This window comes from Cupressus sempervirens, chromosome 2 (assembly GCF_028749045.1).
Source record: "Cupressus sempervirens isolate cs-2001-9-10 chromosome 2, ASM2874904v1, whole genome shotgun sequence".
Classification (NCBI taxonomy): Eukaryota; Viridiplantae; Streptophyta; class Pinopsida; order Cupressales; family Cupressaceae; genus Cupressus; species Cupressus sempervirens.
The window spans coordinates 661,855,267-661,878,666 of record NC_143119.1 but is presented as its reverse complement, the minus strand read 5'-3'; positions in this window follow the sequence as shown (position 1 = coordinate 661,878,666).

The following is a 23,400-nucleotide window of genomic DNA, read 5'->3' as shown; positions in this document are numbered from 1 at the left end:
GAGATATTGAAAAAGTTTGGTATGGAGGACTGTAAACTTGTTGGAACTCCTATGTGCACTGGATTGAAACTTACCAAAGATGATGACTCCAAAGAGGTAGATCAAACATTGTATAGATCTATGATTGGAAAATTGCAATATGTAGTTCATACCAGGCCAGATATTGCCCTTGCAGTTGGTATTGTTGCAAGATTTTCAGCAAAGCTAAGAGAAACTCATCTGATGGAAATCAAAAGAATAATGAGATATTTGAAAGGAACTAAAGATTGTGGCTTATGGTACAAATTTGGAGGTAATTTGGATTTGAAAGTGTTTACTGATGTTGATTGGGTAGGAAACCTTGATGATAGAAAAAGCACAAATGGAGGAGCATTCTTTCTTGTAAAAAGATTGGTTTCTTGGACAAGCAAAAAGCAGAATTGTACATCCCAATCTATAGCAGAGGTAGAGTATGTTGCTGCAGCAGTAAACTATTCAAATATTGTTTGGTTTAAGCAATTATTGCAAGGAATGAAGATGGAGATCAAAGAACCAATTGTCATGTTTTGTGACAATACTAGTGCAATCAACATATCTAAGAATCTAGTGATGCATTCCAAGACCAAGCATATTGTAATAAAATATCATTTTGTCAGAGAATTGGTGCAAGACAAGGAGATCAGATTGGAATATGTCCATACAAAGGAACAAATTGCTGACATATTCACAAAGCCTTTACCTAAGGATGCATTTTTGTATCTCAGAGGTAAGTTAGGGGTCATTCCCCTATCTGAAGTCCACTAAAAATGAGTTCTAGTGATGCATCAATGCATACAAGATTGAATATCTATCTGTTGATGCAGTTCAATCAGAAATCATTGCATATGAATCAATACTAAAGGTACATTACAATTCACTTAACTTCTATTGTCTTTGGCATGTGTTGTCAAAGAGGGAGAGATTTACTGTCATATCCTTATGAAATTTGTAAGATTTGAAAAGTTCTCCATGAAGTCCCTTAATAGAGGGAGATTATTGAAAGAGGGAGAAGTCTGTTATCTTGTTGGACTTGTTTTCAAAATTTCATTCTGTTATGACATGTTGTGTTCCCATCAATGCCCAAGAGGGAGATTTTTGGATAATGTTGTCCTTGATGTCACACAAATGTCATATCTGTCATTAGTCTCAAGATCACCAAGCTCAGATAGTCTGCAATGCAATCTACAGTGCCAACCGAGCTCACTCAATTATTAAAGGAATCATGAAGAAGTCAGTATTAATCAAGCTTCACTTAGTCTCCAAAGCATAGTTTCCACCGAGCTCACTCAGTCATCAAAGATATCATGAAGAAGTTAGTATTAACCAAGCTTCACTCGGTCTCCAAAGCATAGTTTCCACCGAACTCACTTGGTCATCAAAGAAATCATGAAGAAGTCAGTATTAACTGAGCTTCACTCGATCTCCAAATCATAGTTTCCACCAAGCTCACTCGGTCATCAAAGAAATCATAAAGAAGTCAGTATTAATCAAGCTTCACTCGATCTCCAAAGGATAGTTTCCACCGGGCTCAATCAGTTATCTTAGGAAACTCAGTACTTATCGAGTTCTCCCGACGACTGAAGGATTGTCACAAATTTCACTATATACACCAAGCTCAGTCGGTTAACACAGGAATTATTTTATGAACAAAGTTTACTGTACAAGGTCGGCCAGTATTGGGATGTGCAAATTAATTACTTCTAGCCGACTGTTGTAATTGTTTGAATAGTCAGTTATTCGAGCTGACTTAGATAATCTAAAAGGTATATATGGTCATTTTAGTTATAGATTAAGAGAGTGTGTGTGTGATTGTGAAGAAGAAGTTATGAATGCGAATTATAGTATGAAATGATAAGGTAAATGTTAAGCAAATTCTGATGAAGGATCAGATGTGTTGAAGGAACTGTAAAGTTGCATTTGATCAGTGAGGATCCAGCCAAGCATAACAAAAATTTGTAATCAACAAAGATAAGTTGTACCTTATGTCAGGTCATTTCATTGTTTCTTTCTAACCATTGTAACAGTGAATCCAAAATCTCTTAATAGAGTTGGTTTAACAGCCATTCAATAAATCCTCTAACAAGGTGACAGTTCAGTTGAATTGTTCTAAAGACCTCTAGCAAGGCCACTCCTAATAGTGTGATTAAATCCTTTAACAGGGTCACACCTAACAGTGTGTTTTTATAACCTTTAACAGGGTTGGCTCCTAATAGGGCTCACTTCAAAAGAGTGAAAAATAGTATCTAGTTACATTGGTGGTTTTTCCCATATTGGGTTTCCACGTTAAATCTGGTATCTCTTGTGTTCTTAGTTGCTAAATTACTTTGTGCATGATAACATATCAGTTCTTAATATTTGTCATTTGCTGCATTATCAAGTTTTATCATTTTATATTAATCAGATCAAGGGGATATTCAGACATCTTAGGGACTGTGGAAGTTTTTGTGTAACTGATTCACCCCCCTACCCCTCTCAGTTACTCTATTCTCATTTCCAACACCATCATGATCTAAAAAGATGGTATTGATATCACCCTAGTTATGAGCAAAAAAAATTATGTCTTCTTCAGAAATAGCTTGTTGAACTTGCATATCATTTCCATTAGGTGATAGAAACATCCTAATTCTATTTTTACTTCTATATTTTAAATTAATTTAATGATTATTTTTATATCTCCTGATTGGGCCATTGGATTTTTTTTATACTTCTAAAATATTTTTACTTTCTTATTAAGTTTAACCCATCATTCTCATGGGACTCTCTCTTATTGAAAAATGATGAAATGTTTTTTATCCCTTCAATATTATTGATTTCACCTAAAATTTATTTTTTCCCATCTAGAAATTTTTTTTTTTTTGAAATACTAAGTGTTTCATCCTCTTAACATAGATTTGATAATTTTATGTTTAAAACATAGATCATAAAGGAGCCACTAGAAGAAGTATAACACCAATGCTCAATCAATCTATAGAAGTGTGGTTGAGTAATATGCATTATTTCAAAACTAAATGGTGAGTAGCATTTAATTTTACATTCCATCCAATCCAAGAGAAGGGCACTATGATAAAATCTATTTATAGGTTAAATTGTGAGATAAAAATCTGCAAGGTTCAACCAATTCAAGGAAATAATGAATCTATCTAAACTAACATGTATATGATTATCCCCCTATCATTTGTTAGATCAAGTGAAATCCACATCATGGAGATCAATAACCATCATTATTGTGGTAGTAAAAAGGTCTCCTTGAACTAACATGCTATCATTAAAGTCTTTAACATCATCACATTTATCCAAGGGGAAAAAGGGGAGAGTTGAAATCCCCCATCATCTATGTAACAAATATATTTCCCAAAATTAGAATAACCAAAAAATTCCACCTTGATACCCTTTGGGACCTAAAATTTGGAACATAAACATTAATCAAAATCTAGGAAATGTGCAAGATAACATTTTTAAGAGAGAAAATAAGATTTATGTTAAAGGAATGAAAGAATGACCTCTCAACCTTAGCTAGATTCTAAAGTGTAGCTAAGTCTCCCAAGGTACTAGTAGAGTCACAATTTTCTCACTCAACATCCTATCAAATTGTATTGGTAATATTTTTAAAACCATCTTTATTCATCCTAGTTTCTTATAAGATTGAGATATCAAAATTTTTCCCTTGGATTGAGCATTTCAATGTGTATTTTTTGTTATGACTATTCAATTCTCTCATATTCAAAGATATGATATTCATAAAAAAATCTAAAACATGAACAACCCTATCATGTGTCATCCATCCACCCCAAAGAAGAGTGGAGAACACATTTATTTTTCTTCTTAGCATCAAAGAAACCATCCATAGTCCTTTATTTCCACTTGCTACTTCATTTTCTATATCTCTTTCTTGTTAAAGTAAACCGTTAATTATATTTCATTTATTAAATTACCATTACTACCTTCTTAATATTTCACTTTATGCAATTATTCTATAAGGATTGATCTTTTGTAATTATCTCATATATTTTTCATTTCTAAGCATACAATTTGCATATTTTTAGAGAAAACCCTTGCCTCTTTTGTCTTTTTCTTCTCTATGACAAGTTTTTACATGCAAGTATTCTTTAGGATTTGTGGATTTGTATTGCTCAAATCCTTCATGGTATTAGAGCCAAATCTATTATATCTTGTTTGATATTTGGAGAAAAAGAAGAATGAGGGTTTGATAGAATATATCTAGTATTTTTTGGGTATGTTTTGTGAAAATAGGAGGGACTCTAATTTTTGGAGCACTTTGAGGCCAAAAAGACCTCACAGTGGGATTTAGAAGGTGTTAAATCCTCCATTTTCATACCAAGTTTCTTAATTTTGGACAAAATTGACCTTGGAGGCAAAAAAAATTGCCTACCAAGGTTGTACAGCCTCTAGCACACATATCGAGACACATTTTTATAAAAAAAAATTTAAAGAAACATGTTTTCCAATGCAATGTGGTTAGAAAAACCACAACAGTTTTCCTAAACCACGTAGTATTTCTCATACACCACTATAATTTATTCACACATCGACATATTTTGTTTTTTGACCACTACTTTGCACTTTTTTGGCTACCATCAAATGTGTTCTGATGCCACTCCTTCGCATGGCTGCTGCTCCTCCAAAGCTTTTCCTGCCTACCACTCTACTAGCCACTATCGCCAATGGTGATTTTGATTTTTTTCATAGATAATTTTGTATTTCTTATGGGGGCCTTATTGGTTATCTCGTGATATCTTGAGCATATGAGGGCCTTTTTTTGATCCTAAAAAAGAGTCAGAGAGTTGGCCCAAAGATGAAGACAATGGAGTAGATAATTTTTTGATATTTTTTTTTTAGTTTGGTACATTTTTTATGCTTTAAGTTCGTAGATGACTTCTATCTTCTAAGGGTTGTAACTTCTTCATTATAGCTCCATTTTTCAATTCAAAAAAAGCATTGGAAATCTTTTCTCAAGCCCTATTATTATTCTCTACTATTTTTCATTAGCAATCCTCAAAAATACATGTTCTTCTAAACTTTGTTCTTTTGGCTCTCTTCTTGTTTATGAATTCCTTCTAGCAATTGGGGTTTAGTTTTTTGTATTGTGAGGTGTGTTTTGTGTTTTTATTTGAATTGTTATTTGCATCAATAAACTAGAACTTTTTAAAAAACAATGCAACACCTTCTAATAAAATTGTTGAGACCTCTTCTTGTCTAGAACTTTTGACCCCTCATAACTATCACACAAGGAAGACCTTGATGACACAACTTCTCTAGTCAAAAGGGTTGTGATATTGTTTAGATGTAGTGAAACCTATTTTATAGAGTCTTTTTGAGGTCATGCATCATAGGAACAAGATGTATGAGACAATAGGATTGATTTCTTTACAGGCATCTGATAGTCTACAATTTCATTTTGATGGGTGTAATACCCCTCTAGCTATGTGGACTAAGCTTGAAGGCTTGTTTGGTACAGTAAATGAGTTTAGAGAACTTTAGATTCAGGTAGATCTTACCTCTCTTGTACTAGATTCTTTTCCTTCCATTGATGACTTCTTGATGAAGTTCAATCAATAGAGATCTTTATTGTAGGGTAGTGGGAAAACCAAGACTGACACTTAGTGCATTTATCTTATTCTTTCTAAGCTTCATGGAAACTTTCAGATTTTTTCTTCTACCTTCTATTCCATCAAATATGCTATGCGTAATAGATTTACCATGCCATCCTTTGAGGTTTTTTGTGATTGTTTGACTCTAAAAAAATTCAAGCTTTCTCAGTTGGATTCTCTCACAGGCTCATAGACTTATGCATTGGTAGCTTGGTCATCTTTAGGGACAAAGGAGAAGACACATAAATCTCATTCTATAAAGTCTTAGATTGATTCTAGCACTCACAATTGATCAAGGTCACCTCCTCCTAAGGGGGTTAAACCAAAGCCAGAGATACTAAAGTTTTCTTATTGTCATAATCCTAATCATGATGAGTCACATTGCTATGAGAAGAGGTTAGATGGCTATGCCAAATAGGTTTCATATTTGACAACTCTTCTTTAAAAGAGAAACATTGATATTCCTTCTACTTCTCACAAATCTTCTTCATCATCAACATTTCTATCAGATGGTAAAGCTATAGGAAAGGGACATGCACTATGTGCAATTACTATCCCACATTATTCTAGACGGTTATTGGATTTAAGTGCTTCACACCATATGGCATCTTCTTAGGATTTGTTGTCTTCTTTTGAGGCTTCTACTGCTCCACACATTTTCATGAGGAACAAAATTGTTATGACTATATGTGGGAAAGGTTCTACTAACATTGATGATGGTACATTTCATGATGTACTTTGTGTTCCATATTTTTCCTTTAATTTTCTCTCTATCTATCATATTACACATAGTGGGGTAGGGAAGATAGTTGAGTTTGCACAAGATTCACTTCACATCAGAGAGAGTGAGATAGGCAATATTATAGCTACAAGGATTTTTTATCATACTTTCTATCTATATTCCTTTTGACATATTGGTACACCATCTCCACTATCAGAGACTCACTCTCTTTTTTCACAAGAGTCTATTGAAGTGAAGTCAGGTCACTTGAACTTATGTGTTGTTCTTGAGAATAGTGTTGTGATTTCTACACCTCCACCTCCTATTCATATGTCATCTCTTGCACAAGATTACTCTTCATTATTGCCTACTATTTCAGTTCTAGTAATTGAGTCACCTACTATAGTTGTTGAGGATATATTAGAGGATGCATATCTCCTATTAGATGATAGATTCAACACACTTGTTATCTTAGCTCCATTGGAGATTCCATTTTAGGAATCTCATGCTTTCTCCTTTGAGAATCAATTAGGACTTCTAGTTGCACCTTACATACATGTGTTTTATCTTCCTTTTCCACTACCTTTGTCTCCTTTAGATTGGAATAAGCTTCTATCATGGAGGCTTTCATTGTATTTATGATCTTGAGAGATTGTCTTGAGATGTTTCATCTTTGCATCCTTTTCTATCTCTTTTTGGAGTAAGGTTTTTCCCATTGAGTTTTCTCCATTTCATAGAGATTTTATTGTGATTAGTTACCTCATCAGGCCTTTTTATTAGGACCCAAGTTTGCTTTCAGCATTGCATTGTAGTTTCCTTGCTTTTTGTGCATTGTTTGTAGCTACATTGTTGCTCATCTTAAATGGGGTGTTAAAGTATTTAAGTGTTAATTTAGTTTCATATATTAAACCTATAGTACCTTCTTAATATTTCACTTTATGCACTTATGCATTCACATTTAATAATTAATTAGTAATTATTAAATGGCATTTACCTTTTAGGTTACCCTTTTTTGGGTTTTGATCTCCTTCTATAAGGATTGATCTTTTGTAATTATCTCTTATCTTTTTCATTTTTAAGAATACAATTTTCATATTTTCAAATCAAACCCTTGCCTCTTCTCATTTTTTTCTTCTTTGTGATAGGTTTTTACATGCAGTTATTCTTCAGCCTTTGTGGATTTGTATTGCTCAAATTCTTCATTTCTTTTCTCTCTTTTATGTTCTTCCTTGTTTCTAGATTAATTTCCCATGTCTAATTTATTACTTTATTTTTATTTTCCTTGTATAATATTCTTGTCAAAATCAGTATCCTTATCCTCTTCTAGTAGTTTGGGCCATTTTTACGGTTGTATGGAGAAAATCCTAATAGTAAAAGTTTCCCCTTACGATTACATAATATAAAGAAATAACTTATTAACTTATTAGTCACAATAGGGTCACTATTATATTTATTTTTTATTAATGAAATATCCATACACAACCACTCTTTGAATATTATAGGAAGCATCTTCAGGTGTTCTTGAATAAGGGCATTCATCTATTATAATTCATTAGTGTTTGAGATAAATTTAGTTGGATCACCATTTCATTGGCATATATCTCTTGGATAGTGTAAGGATAGGGGAAAACTCATCCAAACATCAAACTTCCATAAGAAAATTCTCTTTAATTTTCTCTTATTTCCTTGTAGCATCCTCCTTATCAAATTTTAAGGAGTTAGAATGAATAAAAACAATATTTATATCTGGAATTTTTTTAGAAATAATAAGATCACTAGTGCTTGATTTTTATTCCCTTTGAGTTGAACTTATTAGATCTAAGCCAATCCAATATGGCCTTATTAGATGGGGGAAATTTATCTAGGTCCTCCATTGTATGTAATGAAGATTCATCCAGTAATTTCTATTCTTCTTAAATGTATAGGAATTACTCATATGTTCATGCTTTGTATAGGTCTAGAGAAAATGTTGCATTCTCATATTGTAGGTGTTCAAAGCAAAAACTATATTTTAATTAGAGCATTATGTATGTGTGTAAGATCATATTCACCTCCATATTAATGTAGATTATAGAAAATAGAAGATGAGATATCTACTAAGTACCCCTATCTACTATGAGGAGATAACCAAAGGAATCAATACACCTCTAAAAAATGCAGTGTTCCAAAACTCAAAGGGAAGACTAGGAACACACACTCAAGTAGGGGCCAAAGTATTAAGACCATTTCAGAGATCTAGCTCAAATTTCCACTTGTAAACATATAAGATTTTTCTTTTATTACTACCATAATTCTAGGGGTCATTAATTAGGGTAAAGGTAAGTCCTCTTGATTCACAAAGCTAAACAAAATAAACTACAAAAAATAAAATTGATTTCCACACTTCCCTTTAGGCTCCAGTGGATAGTAACCCACTTACATGGTTGATCAATCAAAGTCCTCAAACAAAGGAACTTCCTACTAAAGACACATATAAATCCTTATCAGACTCCTTCAAATATAATATGGTACTTGAACCATGATCTTGTTGATCTTTCACGCAATATTATACCCTTTATTTTTATGTTATTGTTCATAGAGAGTGATTTGACATCAAACACTTTATCCATAAAGGAGGATAGAGTTGTTTTTTGGTGGATGTAGCCTAGGGTTTGGGGGAACCACATTAAATCTTGGTGTCTTGTATTCTTTTCTGTCTGATCTATTATTTTCTAATATTGTTTATATTTGCATTTAATTGTTATTTTTCTCTAAGATTTAAGCCTAACAAGTGAGATTAGAGTGAGATTTCTTTTTATTATGCTCTGCAAGAAAGTTTCATAGTTGAGTGGGAGTCTCATGGTTTCATGGGAGCAATGGAAGATGAGGGTAAGCTGAGGGTTGATAGGTTTAATGGGAAAAAAATTTAGTTATGGAAGATACAAATAGAAGACTATCTTTATCAGAAGGATTTATGGAAGCCAATGGAAGAAAAAACCAAGAATCAGGGATCTATGTCAAATGAAAATTGGGATCTTTTAGACAAAAAGGCACTTGGAGGCATTCGATTATGCCTAGCACCATTGGTGACATTTAATATTACAAAAATAGCAATGACAAAAGAGTTGATGCAAACCCTAGCGAAATTATATGAAAAGCCCTCTGCTTCAAACAAGGTATTTCTCATGAAGTATTTATTTAATATGAAAATGATAGAAGGTGGATCTATTGCAGATCATTTAAATGATTTTAATACTATTACTAGTTAGTTATTTTTATTGGGTATCAATTTTGATGAAGAAATTATGGCTCTCTTGATTTTGTGTTCTTTTCTTAAAAGCTAGAATAGCTTGGTAATGGTTGTGGGTAATTATTTTCTTGGATCTAGTAGCCTAAAATTTGATGATGTGATTGATGTTAATTTGAGCGAGGAAGCTCATAGGAAATCCTTAGGTGGATCTACATTAAGAAGTGTTTTCAATGCACAAAGCAGAGTCAAAATGACTGAGAGAGGAAGTAATTCTAGAAATCATGGGAAATCAAGATGAAAGTCAAAATGGAGGAGGTCTCAATCACGAGGACCAAATGACTAATGGTATTGTGGAAAACTAGGGCATAAAAGGAAAGATTATTGGAGTTGAAAGAAAAATGAAGGAGATAAACCAGATGGAGACAAGGAGGCAAATGTGGTAAGTGACAAATTCAAAGAGGGTGCTTTTCTTCTATCTTTAGAAAGTGTTGATGATTCATGAGTTTTAGATTCTAGTGCTTCATATGATGCTCCACCCATAAAGGTTATTTCATTGATTATGTCTAAGGAGATTTTGGGCTTGTTTATTTGGGGGATAATGAACCCTGTCAGATTGTTGGAAAGGGAAACATTAATATTAAGTTGTAGAATGGGAATCATTGGCTACAACATGAGGTAAGACATGTTCCAAGGCTGAGTAGAAATTTAATTTGAGTAGGGAAACTCAATGATAAGGGTTGTGTAGTTAATTTTAATGATAAAAACTAGATGGTTTCAAAAGATTCCCTTGTAGTAGCAAAAGTTGTGAAAGTAGGCACCTTATATCTTTGTATAGGTCATATTGTTCCTTCTACTTTAATTGTTTCAAAGAAAAATGAATGTTTAGGAATAGTTGTTGTAGTTGAGAAGGGAGAACAAATAGTGGTTGTAGATTCTAATACAGTGTTATGGCACAATAGACTTGGGCACATGAGAGAAAGGTATGTAAGTAATTCATTCAAAGAATGTTTTACCTGGTCTACAATGTGTTAATATGGATTTTTGTGAAAGTTGTGTGTATGGAAAAAAAAAAGAGAGTGAGTTTTGTGAAAACTGGGAAGGAATATAAAAGTGAGAAATTAGAGCTTGTGCATATAGATGTATGGGGACTAACTCAGGTATCTTCCCTTAGTGGCTCTCATTATTATGTTACATTTATTGATGATTCAACTAGAAAAGTATGAGTTTATTTCCTTAGACATAAATTTGATGTATTTCAACATTTTAAGAAATGGAAATGCTTGGTTGAAAATGCTACTAGTAAGAAATTAAAATTTCTCAAATTTGATTATGGTGGTGAGTATTGTAGTCATGAATTTGAAGACTATTTCTCCACTAATGGTAGTCATAGATAGAAAATTGTTCCAAGGACTCCATGGGAAAATGGAGTGGCTAAACACATGAACATGACTATAATGGAGCATGCAAGGAGCATGAGGCTGCATGTTGAGTTTCCCTTACACATGTGGGTGAAGGCTATCAATACTATTGTATATTTAATTAATAGAGGTCCCTCTACTCCTTTGGCTTGTGGTATTCTAGAGGAAGCATGGACTGGTAAGAATGTGAGTTATTCTTTTCTCAAAACCTTTAGTTGTGAAGCATTTGCTCATATAGATTCTAAAAATAGAACCAAGCTAGAAGCTAAGTCAAAGAAATGTGTATTTGTTGGATATGGCATTAATAAATTTGGTTATAGGCTTTGGGATTTTGAAAATCATATTCAATGAGAAAATGTTGTACAAAGATCTATTGCAACAACATGAGAAGAAAGAACAAGATTATGTAGTGTTGGATGATACTCCAAAAGATGATGTTCCAACACTTCCTCATGATATGCAACAACTACAAAAAAAATACCACACACACACCTGTGAATGTTAGATTGTCAACAAAGAAAATTAGACCTCTAGAAATATTTTCTCCCTCTTTCTAATAGATGCTATTGAACTTGAATGTTATGATGAAGCTGTGCAAGTGGATACTAAGATTCAGTGGGAGTTTGCAAGGAAAAATTAAATGGACTATTTGCTTAAAAATAAGACATGGGATTTATGCAATTTTCCTATAGGTAAAAGGGCTTTATAGAATAAATGGGTTTACAAGTTAAAAGAAGAGGATGGAGGTAAGAAACGATTTAAAGCTAGGTTAGTTGTAAAAGGATTTGCACAAAAAAAGGGCATTGATTTTGATGAGATATTTTCCCCTATTCTTACAATGACTTCTATTTGCACTATTTTAAGTATTGTGGCTACTAAAGATTTTCATTTAGAGTAGCTTGATGTTAAAACAACCTTCCTTCATGGTGATTTGATGAAGAGATATATATGGCTTAGCCACAGAGATTTGAGGTCAAAGGTAAGGAGAACTTAGTGTGCAGATTGAAGAAAGGTTTATATGGCTTGAAGCAAGCACCTCGGCAAAGGTATCTAAAATTTAACAATTTTATGCATGAGCATGGATATAGTAGTTCTCATTCAGTTCATTGTGTTTATTTTAAGAGGTTGGATGATGATAGCTACATTAATTTATGTTTATATGTTGATGATGTGCTTGTAGTTGGGTCTAACATGGATCACATTAAGGGGCTAAAATGACAATTAGGAAATGCATTTTCTATGAAGGATTTGTGGGGAGAAAAAAAAATCCTTGGTATGACAATTTGTGTAGATATGAAGAATAGGAAATTAATGCTATCTCAGGCTGATTATGTTGAGAAGGTGTTGCAATGTTTCTTTATGGAGAATGCTAAAGATATCAACACACCTTTACTTTTACTCTATGCTTCAGCTATAGGAAGCTTGATGTAGGCTATGGTATGTACAAGGCTAGATATTGCACATGTAGTGGGATTCATTAGCAAGTATATGAGTTGTCCAACAATTGAACATTGGAATGCAGTTAAATGGATTCTCAAATATCTGAGAGGAACATCTAGTAAGTGTTTACACTTTGGGGGCTCTACTACTAATTTACAAGGCTATGTTGAATCAAATTTTGTAGGGGATATAGATACAAGGTAGAGTACTACAGTTTACATATATACTATTGGTGGGGCAGCGAGGAGCTATGTTTCTAGGTTACACAAGGTTAATACTTTATCCACTATAGAGGCAGAGTATGTTGCTATTAAAGAGGCAGCCAAAGAGATGGGAAGAATTGGGAAACCCTTAGAGGGATAATTATTTGTTTACAAATAGTTAGAGTGTCATTCATCTTGCAAAAAATCCAACTCTGCATTTGAAGACCAAACACATACAGTTGCAGTACCATTTCATTTGTTTAGTTTTGGATGATGGACAGTTAAAGCTAGATAAGATACATATAGATGACAATCTAGTGGATATCTTTACAAAGGTAGTGACAAGGGAGAAGCTGAATTCTTCTTTAGCTTCGGTTGGTCTTCTTGACTAAATAGGAATAACATAACAACAATGTCCAAGGTAGTTTTATATAGTGGGAGCATTATGTGGTAGCGGTATTGATACAAGATCAATCTCCAAGTGAGAGATTGTTGTCTAGTGTGGAGTCTAATCAGTCCCCAAGTAGGAGATTGTTAGTTTCTAGTGACTAATCAAAGAAGTATTTTACATACTTCATAAATTCTTTGGGGTTCAGGGCATCGGGCTGAAAAAAATTGGTACTATTTGCCAATTTTCCACTAAAATTTGGGCTAGTATTCACCAATTTATGGCCGACATGTTGTAACCCTAAAGTAGAAAAATAATTGTATAAAAGGGATTAGGGTTAGGGATTGTTTCATGGTCAGAGATGCAAAAATTGGTTCTTGTTATGGTATTGAGCTATAAGGGATTATAGATTGTAATCAAGTTGTAATCGCTAGATTGTAATAATATAAGACTTGCTATTTGGTGGATGTAGCCCAGGGTTTGGGTGAACCGCATTAAATCTTGGTGTCTTCTGTTCTTTTTTGTGTGATCTATTATTTTGGAATATTGTTTATATTTGCATGTAATTATTATTTATGTCTGAGGTTTAATCCTAACACACACTACATGATCAATCATCAGGATGAAGAGCAAGAGATGCAAAACAAAATGATTCAAAATGTTGATGGTAAAAATCTTAACACAATCAAATCCAAAAACATATCAGTACAAGAGCTTGAAACCTTAGCAAGAATGCTTATTCAATGAGTGCCTCTTCCTTAAAAAGAAAATTTTCTTTCAAAATATCATCCTAATTTATGATCATTTAATCTTTATTTTTATTAAAGGTGGGGCATTATATCTCAATTATAAGACTAATAATATAATGCATTAGGTAAAAGATTCCATATCAAGAGAATATCATCATTTTTCTACCTCTAAGTTTTAAATCTAAAGAAACACAAATTTAAACTATCATAAAAGTGTAATTAGGGTTTACCATTACCAAATAATCAAAACATGAATGATGTATTTTCTAGCTCTAAATATGGATTAATGGAAATTATTATAGTGAAAACTTAACCAAGACAAGAAATTTATGAATGAAAATAACAAACTAGGGTTGGAAAATTATATGCAAAACAAATAACTAGCAGGACTACATGCACAAATCAAGTTAGAAGAAATGAAATTAGTTGAATTAAAATAAATAAGAGGACCACAAATTTAAATGTCTAGATAAATAATTTCAAGACAGGGTCCCTTATGTAACAACCTATATAGATAAAACTCTCATTCCTAAATATAAATTTATGAAAAATAATTAGATATATAGATAATATCATAATCCACTAGAATTCAAAGAAAACATACATATTTTCAAAAATAAGAACAACTTGTGAATGAGTCTCTCTTACCTAAAACTTGTAAACTTGAAACATTTCTAACATGTATCTAAGACACTAAATATTAAAAAAAAAATCTATAAACTCACTATCATTTCTTATATGTGATAAACAATACAACTATTCCAATTTTAAATTATCTATACTTAATAATAAGACCATTTCTAAATGCTTTTTAGTATTTAAAATGTCTTTTAATTAACAAGAGGTGCAAGTGCCAAAGTTCCTACCTTTCGTGGGTTAGGTTTTGGAGTGATAGTTTAGTGAAGTTGTAAATTTAGTAGTGAACTTAAAATGGAATGCAAGATGTCATGCAAAACTTTTTATTTGTAAAGATCAGCCCATGGCCATTTTATAACATTTTAAGTGTGAAGATTATTATCTCTTGCAAGATATTTAGATGGGAGGGGCTAAAATCTTTAAAATTCAACAACTCTAAAAAGTTAAAATTGCAAACTTGAACATTGATGGTAAAAAATTACCAGAGAAACTAATAGTGGTATAATCAATGATATGAAAGAAAAAGCTAAACAACTAGAACTAATTGTCATGGAAAACACTAATAGCAGTATAATCAATGATATGAAAGAAAAAGCTAAATAACTAGGATTACATGTCATGAAAATTAGATTAGAGAAAGAATCAATGAAAGGAATATGCTTGCAACTTGATATGATAGTGAGTAGCAAATAGTGCATGTATATGTATGAAGATCATTGTTTAAGTGATCACAATCATGAGGTTCAATGGAAAGGAGTGCCTCAAATCATAATTGGTGAGTAGATGCATACAACTAGAATGAATAATTGCAATGTATAACACATGGAGATACATGAAGCAAAGATAATATGCTTAGTTTACTAATGTAAAATTACACTATAAAAAATATCATGCAAAAATATTTAAGAGAATGAATAGTACTACAAAAGATACATTTGTATTGAATGCATTGCTAATACAAAATTTGTGAAAATAGTTCAAGAATAATGATGTTAAAACTTTTGACAATGTCAAAAGTGTCGCAAGTTTGTACATCACCTTGGTTGATAACATGCATCACAAGAGAACATATTATCAATATCAACATATGAAGAACCATAACATATTTTGATGACATTTCAAATTTACATTTTATGGTTACATTATTTTTTTCACACTTTTCTTTTTCATCTCTCATCCTCTATTTTATGCATCTCTTGTAATACATGACTCAGGAAGATATTTTATCTGTTCATTTATTTTCATGTCTAAAACTTTTTGCAAGCTATAGTTACATGTAACTAATATAAATTAAATTATAAGTATTTCTCAGCAAGATATCTATTATTGTTTTTATAATCAAAAGCATGGTTGATTTTTCATTATGTAGATACTTTTAAGTAGAGTATAAAGTTATTGTATCATATTTGAATTCTTTTAATCATTATTTTGCATATCAAAAAAAATTTGAGCTTCAAGTCTAAAAGTGATAGGATGTTTGTATTGAAGAATTAATCAATAACACATTTTTAGGTGTATTTTAGATGGTTGAGCTATTAAAAGAATTGAATGTTTTTACATTTAAAATTTTAATTTATCCACCTTATATACTAGGAACAACAATATTTTTTTAAATAATTGATATTGATCAGTGAAACATTGAAATTTAATAATATTTTTTAACCAATCATAAGATTATCATTATGTTTTATATAAACAAAATAAACTAATTAAGCCAGTAGGCTTAAAGAAATAAAATAATAACATTGGCTAAAGAAAATAAATAAATAAATAATATTGGTTAAAGAAAAGAAATAGAATAATAATGTTCATCAGAGAGAAGAAATAAAATAATATAAAAATATTATTCTTGCTTCCCAACATGAGGACACCCTAAATGGGGTAATGAACATTCAGAAGAATATTAATTTTAATTATGTTCAACCTCTCAAAATGCAAAAAGTGGTGCAGACATAAAAGGCATAATAATAGTTTCATCCACCTAATCATCACATGTGTAGGGATGAATAAAAAGTGTACTAATAGTTCTATCCACCTCCTCTTGGCATGCAAATGTGTAGGAATGAACTAGAATGCATGTAGGTGGTTTCTTTGTTCTCGATGCATGCACAAACTAATTATGGACAATCTTCTAATTTATCCTTTTGCCTCCCTCAAAATCATTTACATATCTATGTTAAGCATTTTCTTAACAAACTTCTTCCCAATGATTTCAATTTAAATTCTTCACACATTTCTTCCTTCCTCATAGCACACTGAGGTATTTCAAATTTCCAAATACAAATTTCATAGACAGTATATCAGTTCTTTCTAAATCATTATTTTTATTAATCATTGCTTTCCTTACCTATGTGATTTTTTGATAGAGAGAGAATTTTTTTCCCCTTAAATAATTTGAAAGACCCTTTGTGATTGCACCAACTTCTTAGATTTGAAGCTATTTGGGTAGAGGGAAGCTACACAAGGGAGTACTCTGCAACACCATCTATTTTGTTTATTTTGATTCTAGTTCTGCTTTTGCTCTTTTGATTCATAACATTTTCTCTACCTTTGATTTTTTGTTTGTTGCTACTCTCATTCTTGCAGCTAATATAAAACAAGGAAATGAATGATCATAAATTAGAAACGATATTTAGATAGCTAGATAAACAAAGAAAAACTATGAACAAAGTTGAGGATAAATAATTGGTTTTCCTAAAATTAAATGTTAAAAGGTGAAGAAACAATTGGTCATGTATTTTAGAGATTAATTTAATAAGTTATTAACAATTCACCTTTCTAGTGATGTCCTAAAATAAAACAATCTAACAATTGAGGACATCCAAAAATAGACTATAATGTTGAAATTTTTGATTCTAATAGAATTTTTGTGGAAAATAGGAAGTTAGTCTGACCTTCCAAAAGAAATAAAGATCAAGATTAGTTTAGTTGTACTGAAAGAATGAAGGAAAAAATAGACACTGCTTATTAAAATAAATCCATAGTTTGACATAGCCTATAGACATAATAAACCAAGACTGAGTTGCAGTGCATTCAAATTTCTTTTAATATTTGCTTCTTTCGAAATAAGTGTTACAAACATACTAAAGAAATAAATGTTTATAAAAAAAATTTCCACGAAACAATTGACAAAATAAACTAGTAATAATTTTTTCTCTTATGTGCTATGTAGAATTGTTTCCCCTTTATTTATGCATTTTATATATTTCCTTGTATTTTAGATAGATTTTTAGTTTTACCTTTTAAGTACTATGGCAAAGGAGTAATAATGTTGCAGAACCAAGTTTACATTTTCTGGGATAGTTGTGACCAACTAAATTACTTCATGGTTTGAATCAAGATTTAAGGACTAGATGCATCAACTTGCAAAACAAATTAGAGCAGCCCCATCCATGTTCTATCCAAGAAAGTAAATTTCTAGTTATTTAATTTAGATGATTCAGAGAGCTTAACTGCAATTAAAGAATTTACTTTTGAGTATAGGAAATGTCCAAAAAAGAATCAACTAAGGCATAGAAATATAGATTCTATAGACCCATTAGTGTAGGAGCATTAAGAACATACACCCCCCGTAGGTTCTAGAATGCAAGAATTTTATAGGAGATTATAGTTGTTGGTCAAATTTGTTGGTGACATAGGCTTCTAGCTGGTCTCTTTAATCTCCCCTGTCCTTTACTTACTCCAACTACTTTATTTATTGTTGTCTTCCTGTGGATATTTCTAGCCCTCTCATTTTGTAACCTATGTTTTCTAATTGTTTAAGACTTATCTAGAAGCTTATGGCTTGAGAGAGAAGACTCATTATAATACTAAAATACTAGGCTTTATGGTAGTGATAGATGAGAAGAACATTGCTCTATTTTAAAAGATTGGCAGTTGGCTATTCAGAAAAATAATATGTAGAAAAACAATATTTTATGTTTGAATCAATATAACTTATCTATTCTATATGTGTGTGTTTTTTTTGGTTCATCTTTGTTTTATGTGAGCATAATATTTGTTTCTTTTGTCTCTGTTGCAACAGATTGGTATCAAAGCTAAAGAAGATCTGGGCATTGTTTTTATGGGAAAATGTCATTGTAGGTGAAGGGAAAATGATAGAAAAGTTGAAGATCAAAGGAAGAGATCATAGTTGCTATGTGAGGAAGGAAAGGGTTTGTAGTTTTTACAATAGAGAAAGTTTTACTATTAAATCATGACAGGAACTAGTGAAAGTATTTCATAGCCCCAAATTCCAACTTTTAATGGAAAAAATTATGATTATTGGAGCATCAAAATGAAAACTCTTTTTCGTTCTCATGATGTTTTTGATTTAGTTGAAAGTCAGTTCCCTAAACTAGAAAATCAGTAGGCATATCAAGCTCTTTCACAAGTAGAAAAGGATTTATTAAAGAAAAATAGGAAAAAGGATGATAAGGCATTGTTCTTTATTCAGCAGGCAATGGAGGAAGCAATATTTCCAAAGGTAGTTTCTACCACAAGCTCAAAGCAAGCACAGGACAACTTGCAACCAATATACCAAGGCATAGGCAAGGTAAAAACTTCAAAGTTACAAAATCTTAGAAGAGATTTTGAAAATTTACAAATGAAAGATTCAGATTCAATAGATTCATTATTCACTCAGCAATGGGGATAGTAAATTGGATTAGATCTTATGGAGAAACTCTTGGGGATCAACAGGTTGTAGAGAAAATACTTACAATTCTACCAAATAAGTTTGATTCAAGAATTATAGCCATTGAAGAATCTAAGGATCTCTCCCAACTATCAATAGATGAGTTAATGGGTTCTCTTTTATCACATGAACAAAGGTTGAATCATTTAGGAACTTCATCATTGGAGAATTCTTTGAAGACTCAACTTTCATTTGGAAGAACAAGAGGAAGATCAAATTATAACAGACGCAATGGATGTTTTACAACAAGAGGACAAAGAGGAAATCCACATTTTGAGAGTAGAAGGCCAACATCAAGCTCACAAACCCATTTCAAATCAACAAGAGGAAGGGAGAGCAACCATCCTCACAACCTTCATCAAGGAGAAAGGTATGAAAAATCTAACATCCAATGTCATTATTGTAATAAATTTGGGAATTTTGCATCTGAGTGTAGAAAAAGACAATATGACATGAATAGGCAGAAGGCATATTTTACATATGAAAATCAGCCCAACACTAGTGAGAAAAAAACCATCTTGATAATATGCAATTTTTCAAAAGAGAGTTCTAAATAAGTATGGTTCTTAGATAGTGGTTGTAGTAACCATATGAGTGAGACTAAGGAGATATTCTCAATAATAGATGAATCAATAAAATCAGAGGTTAAGTTGGGGAATGATCATCAAATTTTAGTCATGTGAAAAGGGTCAATTAGCATAAGAACTAAGAAAGGTGAAGAAAAACAAATTCTTGATGTATATTATGTTTCTAGATTATAACACAATCTCATAAGCATTGGGTAGCTAGTACAAAAAGGATATAGAATACATTTTGAAAATGGTGAATGTGTGATTCTAGATAAAAGAAAATCCAAGCAATAGGCTAATTGCAAAAGTTGAAATGACCCAAAATAGAATGTTCCCACTTAAAATCCAAAGTGAACTATTCTTAGAGCCAAATGAATTGCAAAAAGTAGCTGAATCAGCTTTTAAAGCTTCATACAAAAATGAATCTTGGTTGTGGCATTTAAGGTTTGGTCATTTATACTTCAAAGGGTTACAACTCTTATATAAGAAATGAATGGTCCATGGGTTCCATCAATAGAGCCACTTAAGACAACATGTGAGAGCTGCATTTTGGCAAAGCAACATAGAGAAAAATCCATTTGAGATAGTCCATTCAGATCTTTGTGGGGCAATGCAAACACCATCCTTAATTGAAAAACTATATTTCTTGACATTTGTTGCTCATTTCAGCAGAAAAGTTTGGGTTTATTTTGTAAAGTATAAATTAGATGTATTTTTTTTTCTTTGAATAATTTAAGACAAAATTTGAAAAAGAAAGTGGATACTCTATTAAAACAATAAGAACCAATCAAGGTGGAGAATACATAACAAATGACTTTCTAAAATTTTTGCAAAGAAAATGGCATATGGAAACAATTTACAGAAAGCTACACTCCACAACAAAATGGAGTAGCAAAAAGAAATGATAGAACAATTATGGAGATGACAAGGAGTACATTAAAGGAGAAACACTTACCAAATTAGTATTGGGCTGAAGCAGTTGCATAGTCAACATACATACTAAATAGATTTCCAATGAAAGAAGTATTTAGTAAAACATTAGAAGAAGCTTGGAGAAAAAGGAAGCACAATATAGCACATTTGAGAATATTTGGTTGTGTGGCATACTCATTGGTACCTCAAGAAGTGAGACAAAAATTAGATGATAGAGGAGAGAAGTGCATATTTGTGGGATATAGTGAACAATCCAAGTCATATAGGCTATACAATCCCATCAAAAAGAAGTTAAAAATAAGTCATAATGTTGAATTTGTAGAAGAAGAAGCATGTGATAATAGCTTGGATAAGTAAACTATGGTTACAACTAGTGTTCCACAAGAGAATGAAGAAAATGAAACTCAAGATGTGCATTCTACAACACAAACAAATGTTCCTAAAACACCTCCAAGGGCACCTGCCACTCAAAACACTACTACTCTAGCAAGCACTAACAATAGTGAATCATCTAATCCAACACTTATATCATTAAGATCAAGCTCTATAAACACTTTAAGGAGGACACAAAGCCTTAGAGACATATATGATGAATTATAAGAGGCTAAAAATGATGATTTATGTATTGATTTTGCACTCTTAGCACATGGTGATCCAGACTATTTTGAAGATGCTATTAAAGATGACAAATGGATTTTAGCCATGGATCAAGAAATTCAGTCAATAGAAAAGAATGATATGTGGGACTTAGTAGATATTCCCAAAGGCAAGGATGTCATTGGAGTTAAATGGGCATACAAAAAAAATATAATGCTGATGGAAAAGTAGAGAAACATAAGGCAAGACTACTAGCAAAATGCTTCACACAATGACTGGGTATAGACTACAACAAGATATTTGAACCTATGGAAAGATTAGACACTATTAGAATGATTTTATCCATAGAAAACCAAAATAATTAGAAGGTTTATCAGATGGACATGAAATCAGCATTCTTGAATGACATTTTAGAAGAAGTGTATGTAAAACAACCACTAGGATATGAAATTTTGGGAGAAGAAAATAAGGCATACAAGATGAAAAAGGCACTATATGGCTTGAAGCAAGATCCTAGAGCTTGGTATTGTAGAATAGACTCTTATTTTCTTAATAATGGTTTTAGTAAATGTGGCTATGAATCAACTTTGTATGTCAAAGTGAGTAATGAAGGAGAAATATTGATAGTTTTCTTGTATGTTGATGATTTGATATTCACTGGTAATATGTCAATTAACAATTTCAAGGCAACCATGAAAAATGAATTTGATATAACTGATTTGGGATTCATGAGATATTTTCTTGGGATACAAGTAAATCAAAATGACCAAGGCATTTTCATTTGTCAAAGTAAGTATGCTACTGCTTTGCTGAAAATTTTTAAAATGAAAAATGGGAATTCAACCCCTACACCAATTGCATTAGGTTTAAAAATTAGCAAGAATGATGAAAGTCCTAATGTATACACAACTTTATTCAAAATATTAGTTAGTAGCCTTCTATATTTGACAGCTACAAGACCAAATGTAATGCATGGATTTGGTTCCATTTCTAGATTCATGGACAAACCAAAAGAAACTCATTAGAAAGTTGGAAAGAGGATTTTAAGGCATATAACTAGAATAAAGAACTTTGGGATTTTATATGCACATTTAGATCATTACAAGTTGGTTGGTTATATAGATAGTGACTGGATAGGTAGCTTAGATGATAAAAGAAGCACTTTAGGATATATATTTCACCTAGGATTAGGAGCTATTTCTTGGGCATCAAAGAAGCAACCAATTGTGACATTATCATCAGCTAAAGCAAAATATGTTGCAAAAACATGAGCAACTTGTCAAGCAATGTGGATGAGAAGAGTACTTTTAGATTTGAAGCATCCACAAGAAGAACCTACAAGAATTTATTGTGATAATAATTTTGCAATTTCTTTATCAAAAAATCATGTCTTTCATCAATTTAGTAAACATATAGATATAAGATATCATTATATTCATGAATTAGTGAACAATGATGACATATGTCTTAAGTTTTATAGGTCACAAGAACAACTTGCAGACATTTTCACAAAGCCTCTTGCAAAGAATGTGTTTGAATATCTTCGAGAAAGTATTGGTATTATAGACATACATGGAAATGAAGATTAAGGGGGGGTGTTGGTGGCGTAGGATTCCAACATGTCTCTTTAATTTTCCCTATCCTTTACTTACTCCAGCTACTTTATTTATTGTTGTCTTCTCATGGATAGTTCTAGACCTCTCATTTTGAAACCTATGTTTTTTGGATTGTTTAAGACTTATTTGGAAGCTTCTAGCTTGAGAGAGAAGACTCATTGTAATATTCAAATGATAGGCTTTATGGTAGTAATAAATGACAAGAACATTGCTTTGTTTTAAAAGATGGGTAGCTAGCTATTCAGAAAAGGAATATGTAGAAAAATAGTATTTTATGTTTGAATCAATATAACTTATCTATTCTATCTGCGTGTGTTTGTTTTGGTTTATATCTATTTTATGTGAGCACAATATGTATTTATTTTGTCTCTACTGTAACAAAATTTCCAAGATTTACTGGATAAAAGTTCACTCAATTCTGATGCTTAAGCTAGGCTTCTCAAATAGTAAGATTTCCTTGTTTGATGTGAAAGCTATCATAGGTTTCAAACAAATCATTATGGAGATTTGCTAACTACCATAATCAATAGTGTATCAATTAAGTTAAGGCTTCTTTTGCTATTTATCAAGAAAGCTTTAAAAATATTAGACTACAGAAT